We start from the raw sequence: 22,768 nt of genomic DNA on the forward strand, positions 1-22,768 counted from the left end.
CCCTCCGTTGTATTGTGCACTGTTTTGGGGTTGGTGGGTCCATGAGGATCATCGTTGTTGTCTTGAGTCCTTGGTGAGGATTTGATAGATTTTGGTCGACTTACTTCCATGTAGGGGGTGAAGTCATTGACTTTGTTGTCTTTCATTTCAAAAATGGAGTCGTGGCGTTGTCCTTTCTAGGACTGGTGGCCCCCTTTCTTTCGTATCTTCCCTTGAGGAGTTCCCGCCGTGGTTGTTGACGGTTGTGGTGCTCAAGTGAGTTGATTGGTGTGAGATCATTTTACGGAGACTTATGTCCATATCTTTGAGGATTGTTTGATTCGTGATTTAGGTTGTTAACATGAGTATTTTGAGGTGTTGGAGTTGTTGGTTTTGTTATATTGAGGACTTAGGACCTTAAGCTTTGCAGTGCCTGTGACATTGTTGTCAGAGTTTTGGGATTAGCTACCCCAACTCTCACAAGATGCCTGGTTCCCATAGTGCTTTTGGTAATGATGATTTTTGACATTAAAGTCATTTGTATCTAGAGCTTTCATGGGTAGACCTAGTAGGGACAGGTTATGAATTGGTGCCTTTTACTGTCATGCTACCGTACAAGTTGTGTGCTGTGGGCGGGTGCTAGTTGCCGTCGATGCTACCTTACTGACGAGTAAGTGTGGGCGGACACTAGGAATTGTCATTGCTACCACACATTTGAGTACGTCGTAGGCGGATTCTAGTCGCTATTCGTACTGCCATGTCGTCTTTGTTTAGTACTTTGATTTGATTCATGGATATCTTGGAGTTCTGTTGGTGGTTGTTTTTGATTCCTTATGATGGTTCGTCAGGAGGGGTGCTTTCGATTGTTGTCTTCCGTTCCCTGGTCTGGCCTTAAGTTCTATGTGTGAGTTTCAACTTGTGGTGTGGCCATGTCATCACTTTTCTTTTGAGGGGTTGTCTTGTCATGAGCACGTGGGTGCGAATGATATGGGGTTGTATGTTGTCTTCAGTTTTGGGATTGCTTTCGTAGCATGTTGTGAGGGATACTAAGAGATGTACTCCGTAGTTATCCTGGTTTCGCCTTTTTGTTTTGTTGGGACTGGATTTCGGGGACAAAATCCCTTTAAGGTGGGAAGGTTGTAATGACCCGGTCATTTTCTTCCTTTTCCCTTTTTCTTCAAATTTTGCGGATAAATTTTTTTTTCATTATCTTTTCCTTTTCGAGTTCAATTTCTCGCCTCTTTGTGTCGTCTCGAATGCTCGGAAATGGTTTCTGAGACTCTTTCCTTTGGATTGACAACTTCCTTTGAGGACCGAGTCATTTCAACATTTTTTTATTTTTTGACACTATTCATTTTTCGTCTTTTCCTTATTTCGTCCTCTTCTCGTTTTTCACTTTTACTTGCATAACCTCATTTTTTGTGCTCGAATTTGATTCTGGTTTTGCATACGTTCATAATATTTAAATTCCATGACATCTACATTTTTACTTTTGTAGAAATGCATATTAAATGCTTACTTTCTTTGTAAAAGCCACGAAAACAAGACTTTTTGCAATTATCCATAACTTAAGGGGTTTTTGGGTAATTAAGTAAAGTAATTATTTTTCGTCTTAGAGACCATTTTGCAAATTAAATTGGAAGATATTTTCAAAAAGGACCTTTTTGCAATTTTTAGAAAATGTGACAAGTGTTACATTCCTATGGTGCCACTTGTTGATTTTGTGGTGGAACCACTTGGACGCTTAATCTCATGACACATGGAGGGTGGAGATTCACCCACTTGTTGTCCTAGGATTGGTGCACTTGTTGGCATGGATGGTTGACAAGTGTAGGGTTAATATTTAATTTTGGAAGCTTACTTGGATTCATGACAAGTGTAGGACTCACCTTTAGTCTTGCATTAATGTGTGTGTAAGAGGTAGTGCAAGAGCACCTAGTGAGTGGAGAAGCCCACCAATTTAGCTTAGGGTTTACACATTTTAATTCATTCATCACTTTCCTCTCAAGAACCCTAAGGAAGCCACCGTTGGAGAAAAGTTTGACTAGTAGCTTTGACTTCATTTTTGGTGCCCTTTCACTCACCTTAGAACTTTGAACTTGGAATACTTTAGGCTCCTCCCACTCTCCTCCTCAAAACCTTTAAGGGATCTAGCCTAACTCCTAGTTTTACTTTGGTGTCTAGAGATTCAATTCTCTAGTAAGGTATTGATCTATTATTTTGAAGTATTTTTATGTCATTATTGAGTGTTTTACATGCATGGAAGAGAAGGACTTGTATTTTGCCCTTAAAATGTTTTAACTTGAAATTAATCTTGTCAAATTAAATATAGAATATGAAAATATACTCAATTAGCTTTCATTTAGTTTTGGTTTCATGTAATTTGGATTTAAAATAAATTATTTATGAATTTTTGAATTTGTAAGCTAGTTGCTGGAAATTTGAAGCTTTTCCTTTTTGGTCCAGAAATGAATTTTTTATATAGAGTTATGTTGCTTCAATTGCCTTGAAATTTTTACTGGAACTTCTCCCATTGGTTTTACACTACTCAGAATTTTTTCACGAATTTAGAGCATTTCTTTTTTTTTTTTTTTAAAAATCCAAAACTATCTGCTGTCCATGTTTTTATTGCAGCTGGAAAAATATTTTTAGATGATTTATTTCACTAACCTTTTGACATTGGATCATGGCTTAAATTTCCAGTTTTACACTCTCATATGTTTACTTCCAAAATAAATTAGGTTTGCCCAATTTGGATGTCAAATGAATTTTTCATGAATTTTCAAAGTTGGAAGCTACAGGCTGAAAATGTGTTTTCTGGACAGAATTTGTTTGAAAGTTGTGGGGCAAAACTGTTTCAATTGGGAAAATATTTTGTTAAACTAAATTGATATTATCCAATTACAGTGTTAAGCCTTCATGGGGCTTTGGATTCATTCAATTTGGGTTAGAATTAAATTTTTTATGAATTTTACCAGTTAAAGGTAGCAAGCTGAAAAATCTGTTTTGTGGACCGAAAATTTGGGGCAATTTCATTTCGGTGGTAATTGGGATTTTCATTCCAACTGAGGTAGGGAATGTTTTAGGATTATTTGTGTGTTGTATTGTGTGTTTGCCATGATTTTACAACATATACGTATGCCTTGTATCAAATCTAGAAAGTTAGTAATTTTTATTTCTTTATATAAGATTTAAAATTTATGATGATGTATAATTTTGATTTGAATTGTAACATGCTAGGAAATTATGCTTAGATATGTTGGTTAACATATATTAAATTTGGATCATTTGATTAAGAATTACAACTTTTATTTAATATTTATCTTTAGTGAAAGTTTAATTCACATGGTTGTATCAAGCATTAAATCAAGTTATAATGTGGAATTTAAATGGGCCTTGGAATGTTCTCTAACATAGATTAAATTGAGGTTATTTGGATTAACTTAGAATTTAGAGAATTTAACTATTTATGTTCAATTAAATTCTACTTTATTACTCCATGGATTTAATTGCATTTTGGAAGTTGTTTCTATATTTAAATCATGGATTTGGATTTGATGTATGTTCACTTAATTACTTTTGAGCATTGGATAACGTAGTTGTTACTTTTATATTCATGAGAATATGTTTTTCCTTATTGAATATATTGTTGCTATGTGCAAGGAATTGCACACTTTGTATTTGACGTCTTACATGCCATAGTAGTGGTGAATTTTGAGCATGTATTGTATAAGTTTCCAAAATTTGGATTATGCTTGGTAAATAGTTGATATCTTGTATATACATGTTGATATATATACGTTGTTACACAATTTGTTGATTTTGGAAACTTGGGAATGTCGTTGTTTGGCTACGGCTAGGACTTGGTTCTAGTACGGGGGATTGTCCCTCTATACAGTCTAGTGCGCACATAGGGAGGTTACCCATGGGCTAGTAACCCTAAAGTAACTATGTTGTCGGTCTGATCCGGCGTGACGTCCGAGTATCCACTTTGTTTAATTTCGTATTTCATTTCAAGTTGATAACTAGATGATATCGTAACTTGTTATTCCTTATTTGATTTCCTATTTTGAGCTTAAGATGTAGCTTTGTGAAAGCATGCTTCATGCGTTGTATTGGAAGTTCCATTGTTGGTTAAATTGCATCGATATCATAATTTGTGTTTTGATGTTCAAATGTAGTTTAGGAATGACCTTATAGATTCATTTTGAACATAGACGTTAGGTGGCATGACCCACACTTGTTGTTTTCGTATTTTGGATTTCAAGTTGAAGACTATGAGAATCTATATCTTGTTGCCTTGTATAACATGTTTCCTTGTTTGAATTGCATGAACAATGTGATTATGATATAAATGATCTAGGTAGCTTAGGATGCTCCTTGGGTCTCATCTTGATATAGACGTTAGGTGGCATGAGCCCCTTTAACATGTTTCACCATAAGGTGATAAAATTGTAAAATGCTAGGTCGATGCATGCTCATCTCCTACGAGTAGCTTTATGTTACTCACCCCTACGATACTGGGGCATATTTCAGGTACAGGACTCAGGATTTGAAGATTCCATTGCTCCTTGGATGGCTTACAGTTTCTAAGTTTCTATTTTATGCAAGTGTTAGCAGAAGATGCCTCTTTGTAGCCTTATTTGTTTAAACTTGCATTCGTTGATTCGTATATGTAAAATGTACGTAAGTGCACTCTTTTCAATGTATTTAATATGTATGAGATGAGGCCGGAGGCCAATGACTTGTATCTTGTTTTCTATGCACTTTTTTTTTTCAAAGTTTATTATGAAAATATTGGAAAATATTAAGTCATTGCTTCATAACTTTCGCATCGAGTGTTGGAATTTCATATCTTTTCTGCCCGAACTCAGAATCAGACGATTCTTGAGTCTAATTTTGTTCATTTTTTCATTGTCCTTCCAATGGTGTGCACGGTGGCACCCTTTTCAGTGAGAAATGACCATTTTGCCCTTAGTTCATCTCTTTTCGGGTTAGGCATTCTTGCTTCATTTGCTTGGCTCATTTGAGTTCCGTGGCTTCATGGAGAGTCAATTTGGGGCTTTAGGGATAACGTACATCTCTTGAGGTCATTTGGCTTCTTTCGCTTCCGCATTTCGGGTCCGTTATCGGGTCAACTTCTGGTTCATCACTAACGCACCGGTTGAGAAATTCGGGTCGTTACATTACATCGAGGAATTGAGGATATAATTAATATAAGTTTGAACAAGGGTCTGTACGTGGATGATCGTGCAACTGACTTGTATTGCAGACTGATTTGCAAATTTGATTTCTCTGCATATTCTTAGGTATTTAAATCATGTTTGTAGCTCTGTTATAAGCATGCTGTTATTTAATTACATGTATGCTTTGTAATGACCCAGATTTTTCGGATAAATTTTTTTCCGTTGTCTTTTCCCTTCTGAGTTTGGTTTCTTGTCGATTAGTGTCATCTCGAGTGCTCTAGAGTGATTTCTGAGACTCTTTTATGTGGATTGACAACTTCTTTTGAGGACCGAGTCATTCCCACATTTTTCGTTTTTTAACACTATTCACTTTTTGTCTTCTTCCTTATTCCATCTTTTCCTCATTTGTCACTCTGTTTGCCTAACCACACTTCTTGTGTTCGGAGTTGGTTTCTGACTTCACATATCTTCATTCTCGATGATTTTTATGAGATACGTATCTTTACTTTCGTGAGAAAGTACTCTAGTTGCTCCCGGTGCCCATAGAGGCATAAATGCAAAATTCTTTGCAAACATTTCCTTTTCTTGGGGTATTTTTCGTAAATATCTTTTGAAGGTATTTTATTTCAGGGGTATCTAAAAAAATATCTTTTGGAAGATATTTTTATTCTGGGGCAGTTTCGCAGTTTTCACTTTTTGGAGGGGCCATTGTGCAATTAATGAAAGTTATTGCTCAATGCCTTGTTTTGAGCTTGGATCCTCGTATGGGATTCATTTTCACATTTTGCCGAGTCGTGGACTCTTAGAATTTCCTCCTGGATGATGTTTTCCAGTTTCAGGGTTTTTGGCCCCGATTTGCGCTAAACTTGTTTTGGGCATAACTCTCAGCTCGAGACTCAATTTTTGACGTTGTTTCTTCCGTTATTCATATTTTCTCATTTGGAATATTTTTTGTTCACAGAGTCTTGCCGTTTGAGCATGTCTGCTCAAATTTCACTTTTTCGGACATGGCGGGGCCCGTTCGGGGCACTTTTTGAGTTTTTCTATAAATAGGGGGTCTTTAAGTGAAAAATCAGATTTCACTCTCTCTCTCCCCTCTCTTGGCCGGATCTCATGGTAGCCATGGCTGCCATCTTCTCTCTCATCTTTTGAGCTTCCTCCCCTCACTAAAAAGTGGTGATGCCTTTATGTTTGTTGTTCCCCTCGGCGAGGCCTTCAATTCCAACCGATTGGAATATCATTTTGGCCATTTCTTGAGTTCGAGTTTGAAGTCAAGTTGTGTTTTTGATGGGGCTTCCTTGGGATTCATTTTCGTGGTGTTGTCCCCGACAAAACCTAGGAGTTTCATCGGATTCGGAGCCGATTTATTTTGGTGGGGATTTGAGATTTCATCTCAAATGGAGGTAAGGAATGTTTTAGGCTTTTGTGTGTGTTGTATTGAGTGTTTAGCATGATTATACAACTTATATATGTGCCTTATATCAAATCTAGAAAGTTAGTAATTTTTAATTCTTTGTATAAGATTTAAAATTCATGATGATATATAACTTTGATTTGAATTGTGGCATGGTAGAAAATCTGGTTTTAATATGTTGGTTAACATAAATTAAATTTGGATTAATTAAATAAGAATTGCTCTTTTTAATTCATATTTATCTTTTGTGAAAGATTAAAGTTCATGGTCGTACTTTGCATAAAATTGAGTTGTATTATGCTTCTAAATTAAGTTTTGGCATGCTTGTTAACATACTTTAATTTGAGAGCATTTGGTTGAGTTTGGAAATCTAGAGACTTTAATTAAGAGAATTAATTAAAATCTATTTTGTGGTTTCATAGGCCTAATTAAGCTTTTGTGTGAATATATGTAATGACCATGATATGACTTTTATCATATATTAAATTGAGGCCATTTGAAAATGATTTCAAATTTAGAGAGTTTAATTATTTTGATGTAATTAAATTCTATCTTGTTTATCCATGGATCTAATCATGTTTTAGAGGTTGTTTTTATTTTTAAGAGCATGGATTTAGACTTGTGAAATATTCACTTGATTGTGTTATATGCATTGAAGGGCATTGTTGTTAAATTTATATTCATGAGAGTATGTTTCTAATATGAATATATTGTTGGCTTGTGATTTCGTAGCATTATGGATATGAAATGCTTATTATGCACAATTGAGAGTCATATTGCTAACTTGTTACTATGTAGTAGTAATATGTATAAGTTATGAACTTATTTGGCTTATTTTGGAATCTTGGAACATTGTTGAGTTGAGATGGCTAGGGTTTGGCTTTAGTACGGGGACGTGAGTCCTCTAAGTCATTGAGATAGTGCGCACTTAGGGTGGTCTTCCCTGCGGGTTAGTGCCCGGAATAACCATTGAGGTCTCGGCAGAATTCCGAGCGTGATGTCCAAGTCTTCCATTAATTGTTTTCGCATTCAATTCCAAGTTGAAAATCACGTTTACCTTGTTGACTTGTGGTTTTGGCTATTGGTGATTTGATGTTGTTAAGTACATCCATACAAAATTGATATATTTAGTTGATTTCACACTTTTAGATTTCTAGTTGATAACATAGAGAATCTATGTCTTGATGTGTAGTATTAGATATTCTAATTATGCTAGATTGTTATATTTAGTTGATGTTACATTTTAGACTTCAAGTTGATAACCTTGAGAATCTATATGTTGTTGCTTTGTGTAAGCATGCTCCTATGTTTTGCTTTGTGTAAGCATGACCCTATGTTGCTAAAATTGCATGAATGAGGTGATTGATGCTAGAAATGATCTTGGGTAGCTAGGATGCTCCTTGAGTCTCACATTTGACATAAACGTTAGGTGGAATGAACCACAATAATTAAATCTTGCAAACTTGTAAAACGTAGGTCGATGCATGCTCATTTCCTGTGAGTGGCTTTATGTTACTCACCCCTACGTTACTGGGGCATATTTCAGGTACAAGAATCAAGTTGAGGTCTTCATTATGCTTGGATGGTTTGTGGACTTGGAGACTTCCATTTTTGTGATGGTTGGTTTGGAATGCCAATTGTAGTCTTATATGTCAACATGTGTACATTTGATTCCTTATATGTAATGAGTACATGAGTACACTCTTTACGATATATTTGACATGTATGAGATGAGGCCGGAGGCCAATGACATGTAATTTGTATCCTATGTAATTTTTGACTTCATGGAATATTATGAAAGTATTGAAAAATATTGAGTTTTTGCTTCACCATGTTTACATTGGGTGTGGGAATTCCATTTTGATTCTTCCATTAGCATTCATTCACCATGTATGAAGTGTGGCCAAGGGCCAAACGGCATTTTGAAACCATCTCATGATTTTAAACTCCAAGTTTTCGTTCCAAACTTCGTTTTTGGCATTTTGGCCATTGGGGGGTCATTTTTTGTGTCGGCCATATTTCTAGGCCATGGACCATTTTAGCACATCTTACTAGGTAAGTTACGTTTGTGTGCATGGTCGTTTCCTGGCAAAGCTCCTTCTTTGGTGAAATGAGCCTCCTACGGACTTATTTTACACTTTTGTTGCATATTCTGACCTAAGGGTATTTTGAGAATTTCCTTTAGGAAATAAATTTAGTTCTTCACATGGTTAAATAGAAAATGTTATTTTAGGGGGGGTTTCTTCTTCGTGTTTTTCCAGAAAATGCCATCTTGGTATCGGAAATCGATCACAAAGTTCAGCTTCTATTTTTCCATTTAGCAGCTTTTTGGACCCTTTGGACCAGTTTTCTTGGGAGGGCATTTTGGGCAATTCACAGTGAGTATTTTTCGATTTTTCTTGCGAATCACGTAGAAAACTCAATTTTGAGGGGGTTTCTTCTTTGTGTTTTTCCTGAAAATGTCATCTAGGCCCTCAAAAATCCACTTTTTCCAGAAAAACCCCTGCTGCTAAGTTTTTGTGTTTCACCCTTACTGCCCCTTCACATCTAAACGTTTAGATGGGGTCTCGTAATCGGTTACATGAGTGTGGGCAGCATTTTTGTCATTGTTTTTGGCCTCCTAACCGGTAAGGAAGGTCTCCTAACCGGTTAGATGTTCTTGGTTGTTACCTTTTTGACTGTTTTGCCCCTTCTTCTTCCGTTAGCCATATCTTCTTCATCCGGACTCCGAATCAAGCGATTTTTGAGTCTAAATTCATTGATTTTTCGTTGTCTTTCCAATGGTGTGCTCGGTGGCACCCACTTTTAAGCTAGAAATGACGTTTTTTCCCTTAGGTTCATTCTTGTTCATTTTTGAAACGTTGCTTCCGCATTTGATTCCTTTGGGTTTCGTGACCTCGTTGAGGGTCATAATAGTGTCTTAGAGTCATGTTGTATCTCTAGAGACCGTTGTTTTATCTTTTGCTTTCGCATTTTGGATCCGTTATCGAGTCATCTTTCAGTTCATCACTGACGCACCGGGTTGAAAAACTTAGGCCGTCACATGCTTAGTTGGGATTAACTGACAATTAAATCTGTTATAAATCTCATCTGTTACGATACTGTTTAAAGGAGGTAATTTCATAGTTGGATTTTGTCAAGTTAAAGGACTGGGATTTGTCTTCTAAATCTGTTATTAGATGCATGATTCAGTTTTACACATACTAAATTGTATTTGTGCTTATTTTGGAATGTGGTTGATAACTATTTAATTGTTTTGTCAACTGTGGTAAATGAAGGATAGTATGCACCGGTATGGGACGGTGGCATACTAGGTACGGATTAGTTCAGAGACTAAGCCTACCTAAACTGGATTGAGGTTCGGATTAACAATAAAGGTTAAGTCCGACTTTTGTTAGTGTCAGGTCAGTAAATAACTGAATGACCTAATTGGATTTTTGAGATGAATTGCTATACAGGTATCAAGCCACTATATCAGGTGGATGATATTTTGTACTAATAAGATACGGACTTTATATATTTATGTTATGATACCATGGTATGAGCTTGAGTCTCATGACCATGGTTAGGGTACGTATATCACCTAGGATGGATAGCTTGATAGTAGTTGTTGTTCCCTAGTAGGTTTAGGTACATATGACCACAATATGTGCGATTTGCATGGTATCTCTACTTAGGCTGAGACAAACCTATTGGTCTAGTGAGCGTCCTATAGTGTGTAATATATACGTATATGGACTATTCTAGATATTGTTGAGTCTATCTAAGATGTATCGACATATCGGATTCCTGTTTGGATCGTAGTAGATCAGGACTTGCATGTGAGCCTGACCCACTCTTTTATTATTTTCAGGTGCTCGCCAGTTCCAGGGTTAAAGCTTGGTTGTGCAGAGCAGATACAAACTTCTATTCCACTGACTACGTAGGACTGCTTACTTATTAGCGTTGGATCTTATTTCAGTTATTTCATATACAGTTGGGATTTTTATTAGGGGTCCACTAGATGGATTCCCGAGTTGTTAATTAATTGGAGATTTTATAGTTTGGATTTTATATTATTATTTTAAGGATGTTCAGCTAGAGTTCTTTTCAGCCATTTTATTTACTTCTTATTATCTCATCTTGTATTCTGTGTTCATTAAATTATTAATTGTTTGATATTTCCCTCGGGTTTGGGCCTGGGCCTGATCAATCCGTGTCTCGGATCCGAGGGGTATCATAATTGGTATCAGAGCATTCCAGGTTCAAGTGTCTCTAGGATTCTATCGTATAAGACTTCCGCATTGCGTTTTCTCTTGATTAGAGCTTAAATATTGGGATTCATTGTATTCTTTATGGTTCGGTTTAATCGTGTTGATGTCTATCTTTTTGTGTTGACAAAATGGCTAATGCAAGAACCAAACAGAACAATCGCAATGAAGGGAAGCGGCCCGTAGGAATCATCTGGAGGATGAAAGTCAGTTCTATGAGGAACAGGAGGAAGTTCAGCCGACTCAGGATCAGGGAGGAGATCTAGAGTTTCCTCCCCACCTCAATGACCTCATTGCTCGGGCTATAGAAGCGAGGGTAACCGCTGCACTCCGAAATTAGCCTCAGGTACAGCCGGCACCGTTACCAGCACCGTTACCAGCACCGGTTGTTCAGACTGATACTTGGGAGAAGGGTAGGAGTTCTTTCACAAAGGGGAGCCCACCTGAGTTCACAGGCTCCATCGATGCGAGAGCAGCTCACTAGTGGAAACAGGACATCAAGCGACATCTTCGCTTGGTTCAGTGCACGAAGGTTCAGAAGCAGATGCTTGCTACCTTCAAGCTAGTTGGGGAAGAACTGCAATGGTGGGAGTCAGTTACCACCATAGAGGAGAGGATGGAATTGACTTATGATGAGTTCAGTGCGTGCTTTGAAGAGAAGTATTTCCCTTATGCAGTCAGGGCAGCCATAAAGACTGAGTTTCTTAATCTGCAGTAGGGGAACATGATAGTAGCGGAGTATGAGCAGCAGTTTACACGCTTGTCCCTCTTTGCACCGGAGAAGGTGGATACAGAGGAAAAGATGCACAATAGTTTTGTCAAGGGACTGATGTGGTCTATCAAGAGAGCTATTATAGGTAGTCCAGCCTATACTACCTATGCTCAGGTGGTAGACACTGCTCTACAGCAGTACCAGTTGACCATGGACATCAGACAGGCCAAGGGTGAAAAGCGAGGTGACAGAGACTCTACTAACCAGTCAGTTGAGAAAGGGAATGGGATCGGACATTGACAGAATGGCAAGGGTAGATTCCAGGGACAGCATCCTTGGAAAAAGCACAAAGGTGGTTCAGATGCTCCCAGGGATGTGGCACCTGTTCAGCGACAGTAGAATGGGGGACCATAGGCAAGACAGGGTCAGCCATAGGCTAACCGACAGAGGAGGTCATTTGGTACTTTCCAGGGTAGTTGCTATACTTGTGGAGAGTATGGTCACACTTCCAGGCAGTGTCCTACAGTAAGACAGGGACAGAAACAGGGACAGTAGGTGCAGCAGGGGTAAAGGGTGCCAGTGCCTTTACCAGCTCCACAAGTTCCACGGATTCAGGGACAGACTTATCCTACTTTACCAGCACCGCAACCTCAAGGATAGGTACCGCAGCAGTTATATTATGGCAGGGTGTACAATCCCATGCCACAGGATATGCAGGCACCTCAGGCTGTTGAGGGTAAGTTTCTTATTCATGGTTTACTTGGACGTGTTTTATTTGATACGAGTGCTACACACTCATTTGTAGCTAGGACTTTTGTTGATTTATCTGGGATGATGACTTGGGTATGCAGTAGACCTCATGGTTTTTCTGCACCGTTAGGCAATACAACCATTCTTGATGAAAGTGATGGGCCTGTGACACTAGATATTGGTAGACTCAGATTTCTAGCCAATCTTTTGGTCCTGGACATGCACACTTATGATGTGATACTTGGGATGGATTGGTTATCACATTACCATACCCAAGTTGATTGTTATGATAGGTCAGTTGTTTTCACCATACCTGGTCAGGACATGTATGTCATCGCTATACCGCATTCTAGCGAGGTCACTAGTACCTATTTATTTTATATGGAGGAGGAAACGGAGGAGGGGATTACTGTATCATTGGATAACATACCAATTGTACAGGATTTTCTGGATGTATTTCAGGAGATTCCAAGGTTGCTTCCTAGTCGCGAGATCAACTTTGTGATAGACTTAGCTCCAGGCATTATGCCTATTGCTAGGGTATTGTATAGGATGGCACCAGTGGAGATGCGTGAGCTGAGGGATCAGATTCAGCAGCTACTCAGCTAGGGTTTCATTCGTAGGAGTACTTCACCCTGGGGAGCGCCAGTGTTATTTGTGAAGAAGAAGGACGGTTCGCTCCGCATGTGTATAAATTACAGGGAGTTGAACAAGGTTATGGTTCGTAACAAATATCATTTGCCCACGATTGATGACTTGTTTGATCAGTTAAAGGGAGCTACTTATTTCTCTAAGATTGATCTGCGATCTGGATATCATTCAGGAGCAGGATGTTCCGAGGATAGCATTTCTCACTAGATATGGATCTTATGAGTTTTGGGTGATGTCATTCGGGTTAACTAATGCACCAGCGGTTTTCATGGATTTAATGAACAGGGTCTTCAAAGCCTATTTGGATCAATTTGTCATTATTTTCATTGATGATATCTCGATCTATTCTAGGTTTGAGGACGATCATGCTAGACATCTAAGGATAGTTTTGCAGATGCTTCGTGAGCACTAGTTGTATGCCAAGTTTGAGAAGTGTGAATTTTGGTAGCGGGAGGAGAAATTTCTTAGGCATGTGGTGTCAGAAAAGGGAATAGTGGTGGATCCAGCCAAGGTTTTAGCGGTGGTTGAGTAGGGACAACCTACATTACCTACTGAGATTCGGAGTTTTCTCAATTTGGCAGGATATTACAGGAGGTTCATCCATGGATTCTCAAAGATTGCGGGACTACTCACTCATTTGACTAAGAAGGGTGTACGGTTCATGTGGGATGAGCATTATTAGAAAGCTTTTGATGAGCTGAAGACTAAGTTAACTTCTACACCAGTTTTGTCTACCCCACAGAGCGAGATAGAGTATCTGGTCTACATAGATGCTTCTTTACAGGGTCTTGGATGTGTTTTGATGCAGGAGGAGCAACCTATTCGTATAGATCTCGGAAGCTTAAGCCTCATGAGCTTAATTATCCAACACATGATTTAGAGTTGGCAGCTGTGGTCCTTGCCCTACGTATTTGGAGGCATTATATGTTGGGTGAGTCCTTCAAATTATTCAGCGATCACAAGAGACTGCAGTATTTGTTCACTTAGTGAAAGCTGAATATGAGACAGCGCAGGTGGTTGGAGTTTGTAAAAGACTATCACTTTTCTATACAGTACCATCTAGGGAAAGCGAATATGGTGGCAGATGCACTCAGTCGCCGACCTGTTGGTAGTCTTTTTGCTCTATTCGCTACGAAGTGGAATGCTTTGAGGACAATGGATGAGTTGTCGGATGCTTTCATGGCTTGTATGGTAGTTACACCTTCTGTCATTCATAAGGTTTTGAAGGCACAACTAACGGATCAACAGTGTATTGACAATGTTGCAGAGATAGCTTTCGAAGAGGTTCCATTCTATTATGTTGGGGCTGATGGAGGTTTGAGGTACAAGGGACGGGTAGTGGTACCTTCTGCTAATGATTTGAGGAAGGATGTGGTGACTGAGACTTACCACTCTGAGTTTTCTATTCATTCAGGAGGTGACAAGATGTATCAGGATATGAAGCAGCAGTTTTGGTGGGCAGGTATGAAGAGGGACATTGCTCTTTTTTATCTCACGATGTAGTACTTGTCAGATGGTCAAGATTGATTATCAGAGGCTGTCAGGAGCTCTACAGCCACTGCCGATACCGGAGTGAAAATGGGAGAGCATTTCTATGAATTTTGTGGAGGGATTGCTAAACTCTTTCAAGGATCACAATTCCATTTGGGTTATCATGGACAGACTGACGAAATCAGCTCATTTCTTGCCTATTCGCACTGACTACACTTCGGACCAGTTGGCGAGGCTTTACATTTCAGAAATTGTGAAGTTGCATAGCATTCCATTGTCTATTATATCGGACAAAGATTCAAGCTTTGTGTCAGGATTTTGGGAGAGTTTCCAATAAGCTTTGGGTACAGAGTTGCACCTTAGTACTGCTTATCATCCTCAGACTGATGGACAGACTGAACGGGTGAATCAGATCATGGAGGTTATGCTCCGGTTGTGTGTTCTTAATTTCAAAGGCCACTGGGAGGATTACTTACCGCTTGTGGAGTTTGCTTATAACAATAGTTTCTAGAAGACTATTAGGATGGCACCATTTGAGGAGTTATACGGTCGACCGTGTCGATCACCTGTTTGTTGGATGGAGGTTGGCAAGAGTAGATTCTTGGGTCCTGAGTTCATTAAGGATACTTCTGAGAAGATAGCTCTTATTCGGGATTGCATTCGTACTGCCTAAAGTAGGCAGAAGAGCTATACGGATTGTCGCACTCATGCTTTGGAGTTTCGGGTTGGGGATCAGGTTCTTCTTAAAGTATCTCTTATGAAGGGTGTTATGCGCTTTGGGAAGAAAGGGAAGTTGTCTTCGCGGTTTGTCGGTCCATTCCTGATTACTGATCGAGTTGGAGCTGTTGCTTATCGGTTGGCACTTTCGGATAATTTAGATCGCGTACACAACGTATTCCACGTTTCCATGTTGCGAAAATTTCTGCAGATGAGGATTGGTATCAGCATATTGATATTGGGGAGATTGAGTTACAGCCGGATGCAACTTATTTGGAGCCACCGTGTCATATTGTCGACCGGCGAGATCAAATCCTTCGTAATAAGATTATTTCTTTACTTCGTGTCCAGTGGAGTCATCACAATGAGGCTGAGTCTACTTGGGAACAGGAGGATGTCATTCGCTCGCAATTTCCTGAAATTTTAGAAGAAGGTAAGAGCGAATTCCGAGGACGAAATTCCTTTTGTTAGAGGGGAAGAATGTAATACCCCTAATTTCAGAAAGATAGTCCTGGTATTTAATTTATTATTTAAAATTGCTTTTGATTATTTCTTTGGTTTGATTTAATTGTTTTAATTGTTTTAGTTGCATTTATTTAATTTGATTACTTACTTGTTTTAATTTCATTTATTTAATTTATTTAATTGTTGCAATTGAAATTAACTATTTAGTTGGTTTGCTTTACTTAACTTAATTTACTTAACTTAAATGGTTTAATGAGTTTACTTTAATTGTCTAAAGTGAATTGTTTTATTTACAGTTAATTTTGTTTTCCACATGACTGTATGGAAGGTGGCGCATAGAGTTATATTAGGTTTAAGTTATATTAGGTTTAAGCTCAGCCAACATTATAATTTAACCTAGATTGTTCTATAGGCCGAGTTATGCATGGATTAGGGTTAATGTCTAAGCCTATAAAAGCATACGTTTACTGGGGTGTAGGGTTTTAGAAATACACAAGTTTACATCTGTAACACAAGGGACTACTAAGAAACAGAGAGTTAGTAAGGGGGCATAGCGAAGCAGAGCAAGGGAAAACTCAGAGACGTGGAATTTGTGTTTCAACTCTGAAAAAGGCAAGTTATGTTCTTCTCTTTCCCAGGAATTTGTGTTCTGTGCATGCTTAGTTAGACTCCAAGAATTAAACTAAGTTTGAATTTCATTGTTTAAACATATTAAATCAGTTTCTAGCATCATTGGATTATAATCTGTTTCTCAGTTTTTTACAAGTTCAGTTTTTATATGTTTTATCGTTGCTTTAAACATTGACCTATAATTCAATTTATAGATGTATAACTTTACTTTGTGATAAATATGGGATGAGGATAAGACCTTAAAACATGTAATAGAATTGAATTTAAAGACTAAAAACCACCGGAGTCGGAGAAGACACACACAGACGCAGCCACGGCTCTTAAAGGTGAAAGCAGGCTCCAAAAAATGGAGGGAGCCTGCTCCCAAAACACAAGAGTCGGCTCTCTAGGGGTGAGAGCCGACTCTCACCTATCAAGAGCCAGCTCCCAAGGAAGGGGAGCTGGCTCTCCTTGTTTGGAGAAGGCTCTTTGAAACTTAGAGCCTTCTCTTTCTCTTTATATTGCGTATATTGAGTTTTAAATGGTCTGTTTGGCTAAGTCTGAGTTTCTGAAACTATTTAAAGGCTGTTAAATGATGTAATATACTGCTTAGGACTTATAAGATAATTGAGAAACATGCTTACATCCAGGAATTGAGGACAGAATTAACACAAGTTTGAACAAGGGTCTATATGTGGATTATTATGTAACTGACTTGTATTGCAGACTGATTTGCAAAGTTGATTTCTCTGCACATTCTTAGGTTTTTAAATCATATTTGTAGCTCTGTTATAAGCATGATATTATTTAATTACATGTATGCTTAGTTGGGATTAACTGACAATTAAATCTGTTATAAATCTCATCTGTTACGATACTGTTTGGAGGAGGTAATTTCATAGTTGGATTCTGTCAAGTTAAAGGACTGGGATTGGTTTTCTAAATCTATTATTGGATGCATGATTCAGTTTTACACATATTAAATTGTATTTGTGCCTATTTTGGAATGTGGTTGATAACTATTTAATTATTTTGTCAACTGTGGTAAATGGACGATAGTATGCACCGGTATGGGACGGTGGCATACTAGAGGTATGGATTAGTTCAGAGACTAAGCCTACCTAAACTGGATTGAGGTTCTAATTAACAATAAAGGTTAAGTCTAACTTCTGTTAGTGTCAGGTCAGTAAATAACTGAATGACCTAATTGGATTTTTGGGATAAACTGTCATACAGGTATCAAGCCACTATATCAGGTGGATGATATTCTGTATTAGGAGGATACGGACTTTATATATTTATGTTATGATTCCATGGTATGAGCTTCAGTCTCATGACCATGGTTAAGGTGCGTATATCGCCTAGGATGGATAGCTGGACAGTAGTTGTTGTTCCCTGGTAGGTTTAGGTACACATGACCACATTATGTGCGATTTGGATGGTATCTCTACTCAGGCTGAGACAAACCTATTGGACTAGTGAGCATCCTATAGTGTGTAATATATACATAAATGGACTATTCTAGATATTGTTGAGTCTATCTAAGATGTATCTGTGTATCGGATTCCTGTTTGGATCGTAGTAGATCAGGACTTGCATGTGGGCCTGACCCACTCTTTTATTATTTTCAGGTGCTCGTCAGTTCCAGGGTTAGAGCTTGGTTGTGCAGAGCAGATACAGACTTCTATTCCTCCGACTACGTAGGACTGCTTACTTATTAGCGTTGGATCTTATTTCAGTTATTTCATATATTGTTGGGATTTTTATTAAGGGTCCACTAGATGGATTCTCGAGTTGTTAATTAATTGGAGATTTTACAATTTGGATTTTATATTATTATTTTAAGGATGTTTAGCTAGAGTTCTTTTCAGCCATTTTATTTTCTTCTTATTATATCATCTTGTATTATGTGTTCATTAAAGTATTAATTATTTGATATTTCTCTCGGGTTTGGGCCTGGGCCTGATCAACCCGTGTCTCGGATCCGAGGGGTATCATAACCTACCACTTTTGTCTTTTCCCCAAAATATCCCTAAAATATCTCAGATCTGTCAGTAATCCAAAAGGCACCGCCATAGTTTGATCAATCTCACCAAACTTTGATTGATCGAGCCCCCTCAAGTTAAAAAAAAAAACAATACAGAGTCGAGCTCGTTAAAAGATGGCTCGTGGTGCAATCATTGAAGGGGCCCTAGTGCACAAGGCCTGACCATTGGGTGTGATACTTGAGCTACCTATATAAGGATTTTGAGCCATTTTTACATGGAGAGATACACAATCTTGGAGAGAGAGGTTAGAGGAGTCTAGAGATTAGAGAGATACACACTATTTGGGAGTTCTTCCACTCTTCTAGGGTTTCTATCAAGGTGAAGAAGATCATTCCTACCATGGAGATGGCCCTTGAGGGTTGGATGACTATATCAATGAGTGGCTAAACATCTTTTTGGGGCTAGAGTTAGCCATAAGCATGCCTTCAAGATCTTAATGTTTTGTATTTTGAGGAGATTTGTGTTGTAATTCTTGCCTTGACATTTGATTTATATATAAATCTTATTTCTACAATAATTTGTGTTGTTTAATACTTCTAATTGATCATTTCATTCTACTCATATATCTATGTATGCTAGAATAGATATTCATGTGTTTATCTCTAGGTTTTGTGTTATTGATATATGTCTATGTGTGTTGATGCTATGAATCTAGAGATTGTCAAGGCATGGTGCTTTAATGGAATACTCTTGTGATTTGTTTGATGGTTCATACCCATTTCTTGATGGATTGTGCCTCCACTTTAGTTTAATTAGTTTAATCTTCATGTCCCTAGTTTAGTTGCAGTGTAGTTGCCTTACTTTCTTAGATGGGAGGACAATCCATGCTTGTTATTTGATGTTCCATGCTTATGAATGCAAGTAGTATAATTCTCTAGCCTGTTAATGTGTTTTGATTGTGAGCTTAAAGGAAGGAATGGTGGCTTAGTTTGATATATTGTGTTATTCATTAGGTTATCTAGACAATGTATATTTAATTAGTCATCCATGCTTGTTGATTATATCAATCACACATATTAGTATTGCAACATATATTTCCCCTCATTCATTACACATTGAGTGTCTAGAAAGGTGATATTTAGTGGTGACCTCTAAGTCCCAAGATCCTTCTCTTATTCTCTACCCTTTATTTACTTTAATTGCTTTGTATTGAATTTGTTTAACATTGTAGTTTAATTAACCAATCAAAACATCTTTGATCACTCGACCCACTAGTCCAACGTTGTTTCCATATCAATATTGTTTCCTTTCCCTTGGAACAATCCCTACTCACCCTAGCTATATTAGTAGTTAGAGGTAGTAGTGACACTTTAAAAATTCAAACTTGGCCACTCTTTAGCATGTTTTAGCTTGTTGCCCACAACACACACTAAGTTTTGGCGCTGTTGCTGGGGATATGCAACATCGTATTTTAGAAACAATTAGGAATTAGTATTCTTTTGATCGTGTTTTTACTTTATTTTATTTTGGTTACTTATTGTGTTTGTTCTTGATTGGCTAGGTGAATTAAGCGAAGGAAGTGCAGCAAAGGAGAATTCTAAAGCCAGGAGCTAAGCTAAGCATAAAAAGGCTAAAATCTAAAAAAATTGCAAAGCTAAGCAAAAATTGAAAAATAAATTGAAGTTGCTTAAGGACCTTTCATGAACTTTTCTAAACTCAATCCCTAGTTAAATCCTGAGCCCGTGTGGAGGCAAGTTTTTATTTTTCTTGCATATTGTTCAAAGCATTGGAGTATGGGATCATCGTATGTGGAGAATTGTTGATTATTGAATTGTTGCGGAGGAGAAATGATTGCTACTTGCTTATTGCTTTTTTTTTTTTGTTTTATTTGTGCATGCATGGTCATAGGTCAATAAATCCTACTCTTATCTCACTTAATTTGAATCTTGAATCCATTGTTCGTAATTATAAGGGAAGGGGTAATTCTAGTCATTCCATATTACTAATGGAGGAGCAAAATGATGACCATGTAGAGGACCTTGGTTACATAGACCGACAAGGCATCCTCCACCCTAATGTGCATCATGACAACATTCAAGTTCCATTAGGCATGCCAAGACCATTCATTCCACCACAACAACAAGGCAAGTTCTAGTGGGAATGCCTGGGCCAATTATTGCTCCACAACCTCTTATTACGCAAGGCCATCAAGGTGTTCGGGTAGCACCATCGGTTGTAAATCCTCCTCTTGCTTTGCATGATCATTATGTGTCAAATGAATATAATGCACCTACATGCATTCAATTGTCCCCATTTAGAGCACATCCTTATGAAATTATACCACAAACCATTCAAATGCTTCCCAATTATCATGGACTTCTAAGTGAAGAACCTTACAAGAATTTGGATGAGTTTTTTAAAGTGTGTTCCACCGTGAAATACACTGACATGCCAGAAGAAGTGTTAAGACTCAAACTTTTTCCTTTTACCCTTAAAGATAAGGCAAAATATTGGTTCAACAATCTTAGGCCTTTTTCGATAACCTCTTGGGTGGAAATGCAACAAGAGTTCTTAAAAAAGTATAATCTGGTTTCGAAGACCAATGCATTGAGAACTTCAATTAGAGAATTTTCCCAAGGGTAAGGGGAATTGTTTCATGAGGCATGGGAGCGCCTCAATGACTTGCTTAGGAAGTGTCCACATCATGACATTCCTAAATAGCAATTGGTACAATTTTTCTTCGAAAGTTTGTCAGATAATTTTAAAGGAATGGTTGATGCTTCCATGGGTGGTTCTTATCTTGATAGGCATGAGGATGATGTGTGGCGTCTATATGAGAGCATTAGTGAGAATTCAATGCATAGATCCCTGTCCTTTAAAAATGGTAAAAATCTAGGTGGAAGGAAGAATGTCAGCTTATATTAAGTTGACAATTCCAATGACATAGCCGCCGAGGTGAAATCTTTATCTCAGAGGTTTGATTAAGTTTTTATCAACCAAAATTTGGCGAATCAAGTGCCTTCCTCCCCTAATCATGTTCATCATTCATCTAATGAATCTTGCATGACTTGTTCTTGTGTCTTATATTCTGCTTCCAATTATCCCCATGGACATGTTCAAAGTAAGAACCATGAACAAGTGAATGCCACATTTGTCAACCAAGGGAATAATCCCTATGGCACACATTATAATCCCGGGTGTAGGAACCATCCAAACTTCTCTTGGAAAAGGCAAGGGGAAGGCTCAGACCCTCCCTAAGGTGGTTTTCAAAGCAAGTATGTTCTGCCCCCAATGCAAAGCCAAGGTTCCCAATGTTATAGATCATCTTTTCAATCACAAAGAAACCAATTTTCTAACTCTCATTTTCCTAATTAATCGTCTTATTCTCAATGAAATTCTAGGAGTCCCACTTTTGAGGAAAAAGTGTTGACTGCTTTGGGTACTCTAAAGGCAAACACTCAATTGCTTCACTCTCATTCCCAATCTATTGCTAAGCTAGAAACCCAAGTCGAGCAAATAGCTAGTACCTTGAATCCTAGAGAAAAAGGAAAGATGCCTTTAAATGTCCCACTAAAGCAACAATTTGTTATGGAAACCAATTCCTCATCAGAAGGTCCCACAATTAAGCATGTCAATGCGGTGAAAACCTTGAGAAATGGAAAAATTGTTGACAATCAAGTTGGTGTCCAAAATGAAGTAAGTGAACCGGTGCAACCAAAAGTTGACACCCGTCCCGTCTCATATTTTGCAAAATGATTTGAAAAATTCTTGTGTTGAAGGTAACTCTCAAAATGATTTTAAAAAGGTTTATGAGCCAAGAGCTCTATTTCTGGATGCCTTGAAAGGATCCAATTCTCTTAAAAAACAACAAGGCAAAGCTGACAAAATCATTGAAATGTTTAGGCAAGTGAAGATTAACCTTCCCCTCTTGGATGCAAATAAACAAATTCCAGCTTATGCCAAATTCTTGAAAGATCTTTACACCCAAAAGAGGAAGAACAAGAACCAAGCACCAAAGAAAGTGGTCTTGACCGAGCAAGTAAGCTCCATTTTGTAACACAACACTCTCCCAAAATTTAAGGACCTCGGTTCACCTCTTACTTATTGTCATTGGTGACCATGTCATTAATCGGGCTCTTCTTGATTTAGGAGCAAGTGTGAACCTCCTTCCGTACTTGGTATATGTTAAATTGGGCTTAGGAGATTTAAAACCAACGTCGGTAGTTTTACAACAAGCTACCAATCCATCAAAAACCCCTGGGGTATTATTGAGGATATGTTAATCAAAATTGACAAGTTCTTCTTCCCAGTCGATTTCGTAGTCATAGACACGGAACCGATCACAAATCCCAAAAGCCAAACTCTGGTTATCCTTGGTCGTCCCTTCTTAGCAACCGCAAGTGCCAACATCAATTGTAGGACGAGAATAATGAAAATCTCATTTGGCCACATGAAAGTGAAGTTGAACATTTTTAACCCAACCCCAAATTCAATGGATAAACATGAAGAGGTTTGTGTTGTTGAAAAATGTATTAAAAATGAACTTGAAAAACATG

General features: G+C 38.0%; 1 non-coding gene across 1 annotated transcript; it reads right to left on the reverse strand.

Annotated features, from left to right (window-relative positions):
• Window positions 1–20,816: 20,816 nt before the first annotated feature.
• On the reverse strand, window positions 20,817–20,923 carry LOC132275678 (small nucleolar RNA R71). The gene has a single exon (XR_009470700.1). It is a non-coding gene; the product is annotated as a small nucleolar RNA R71 (small nucleolar RNA).
• Between the last annotated feature and the right edge of the window lie 1,845 nt (window positions 20,924–22,768).

This window comes from Cornus florida, unplaced genomic scaffold (assembly GCF_030987335.1).
Source record: "Cornus florida cultivar Cherokee Brave unplaced genomic scaffold, ASM3098733v1 CherokeeBrave_3.0.0_Hap2_Chr09, whole genome shotgun sequence".
In the NCBI taxonomy this organism is placed as follows: Eukaryota; Viridiplantae; Streptophyta; class Magnoliopsida; order Cornales; family Cornaceae; genus Cornus; species Cornus florida.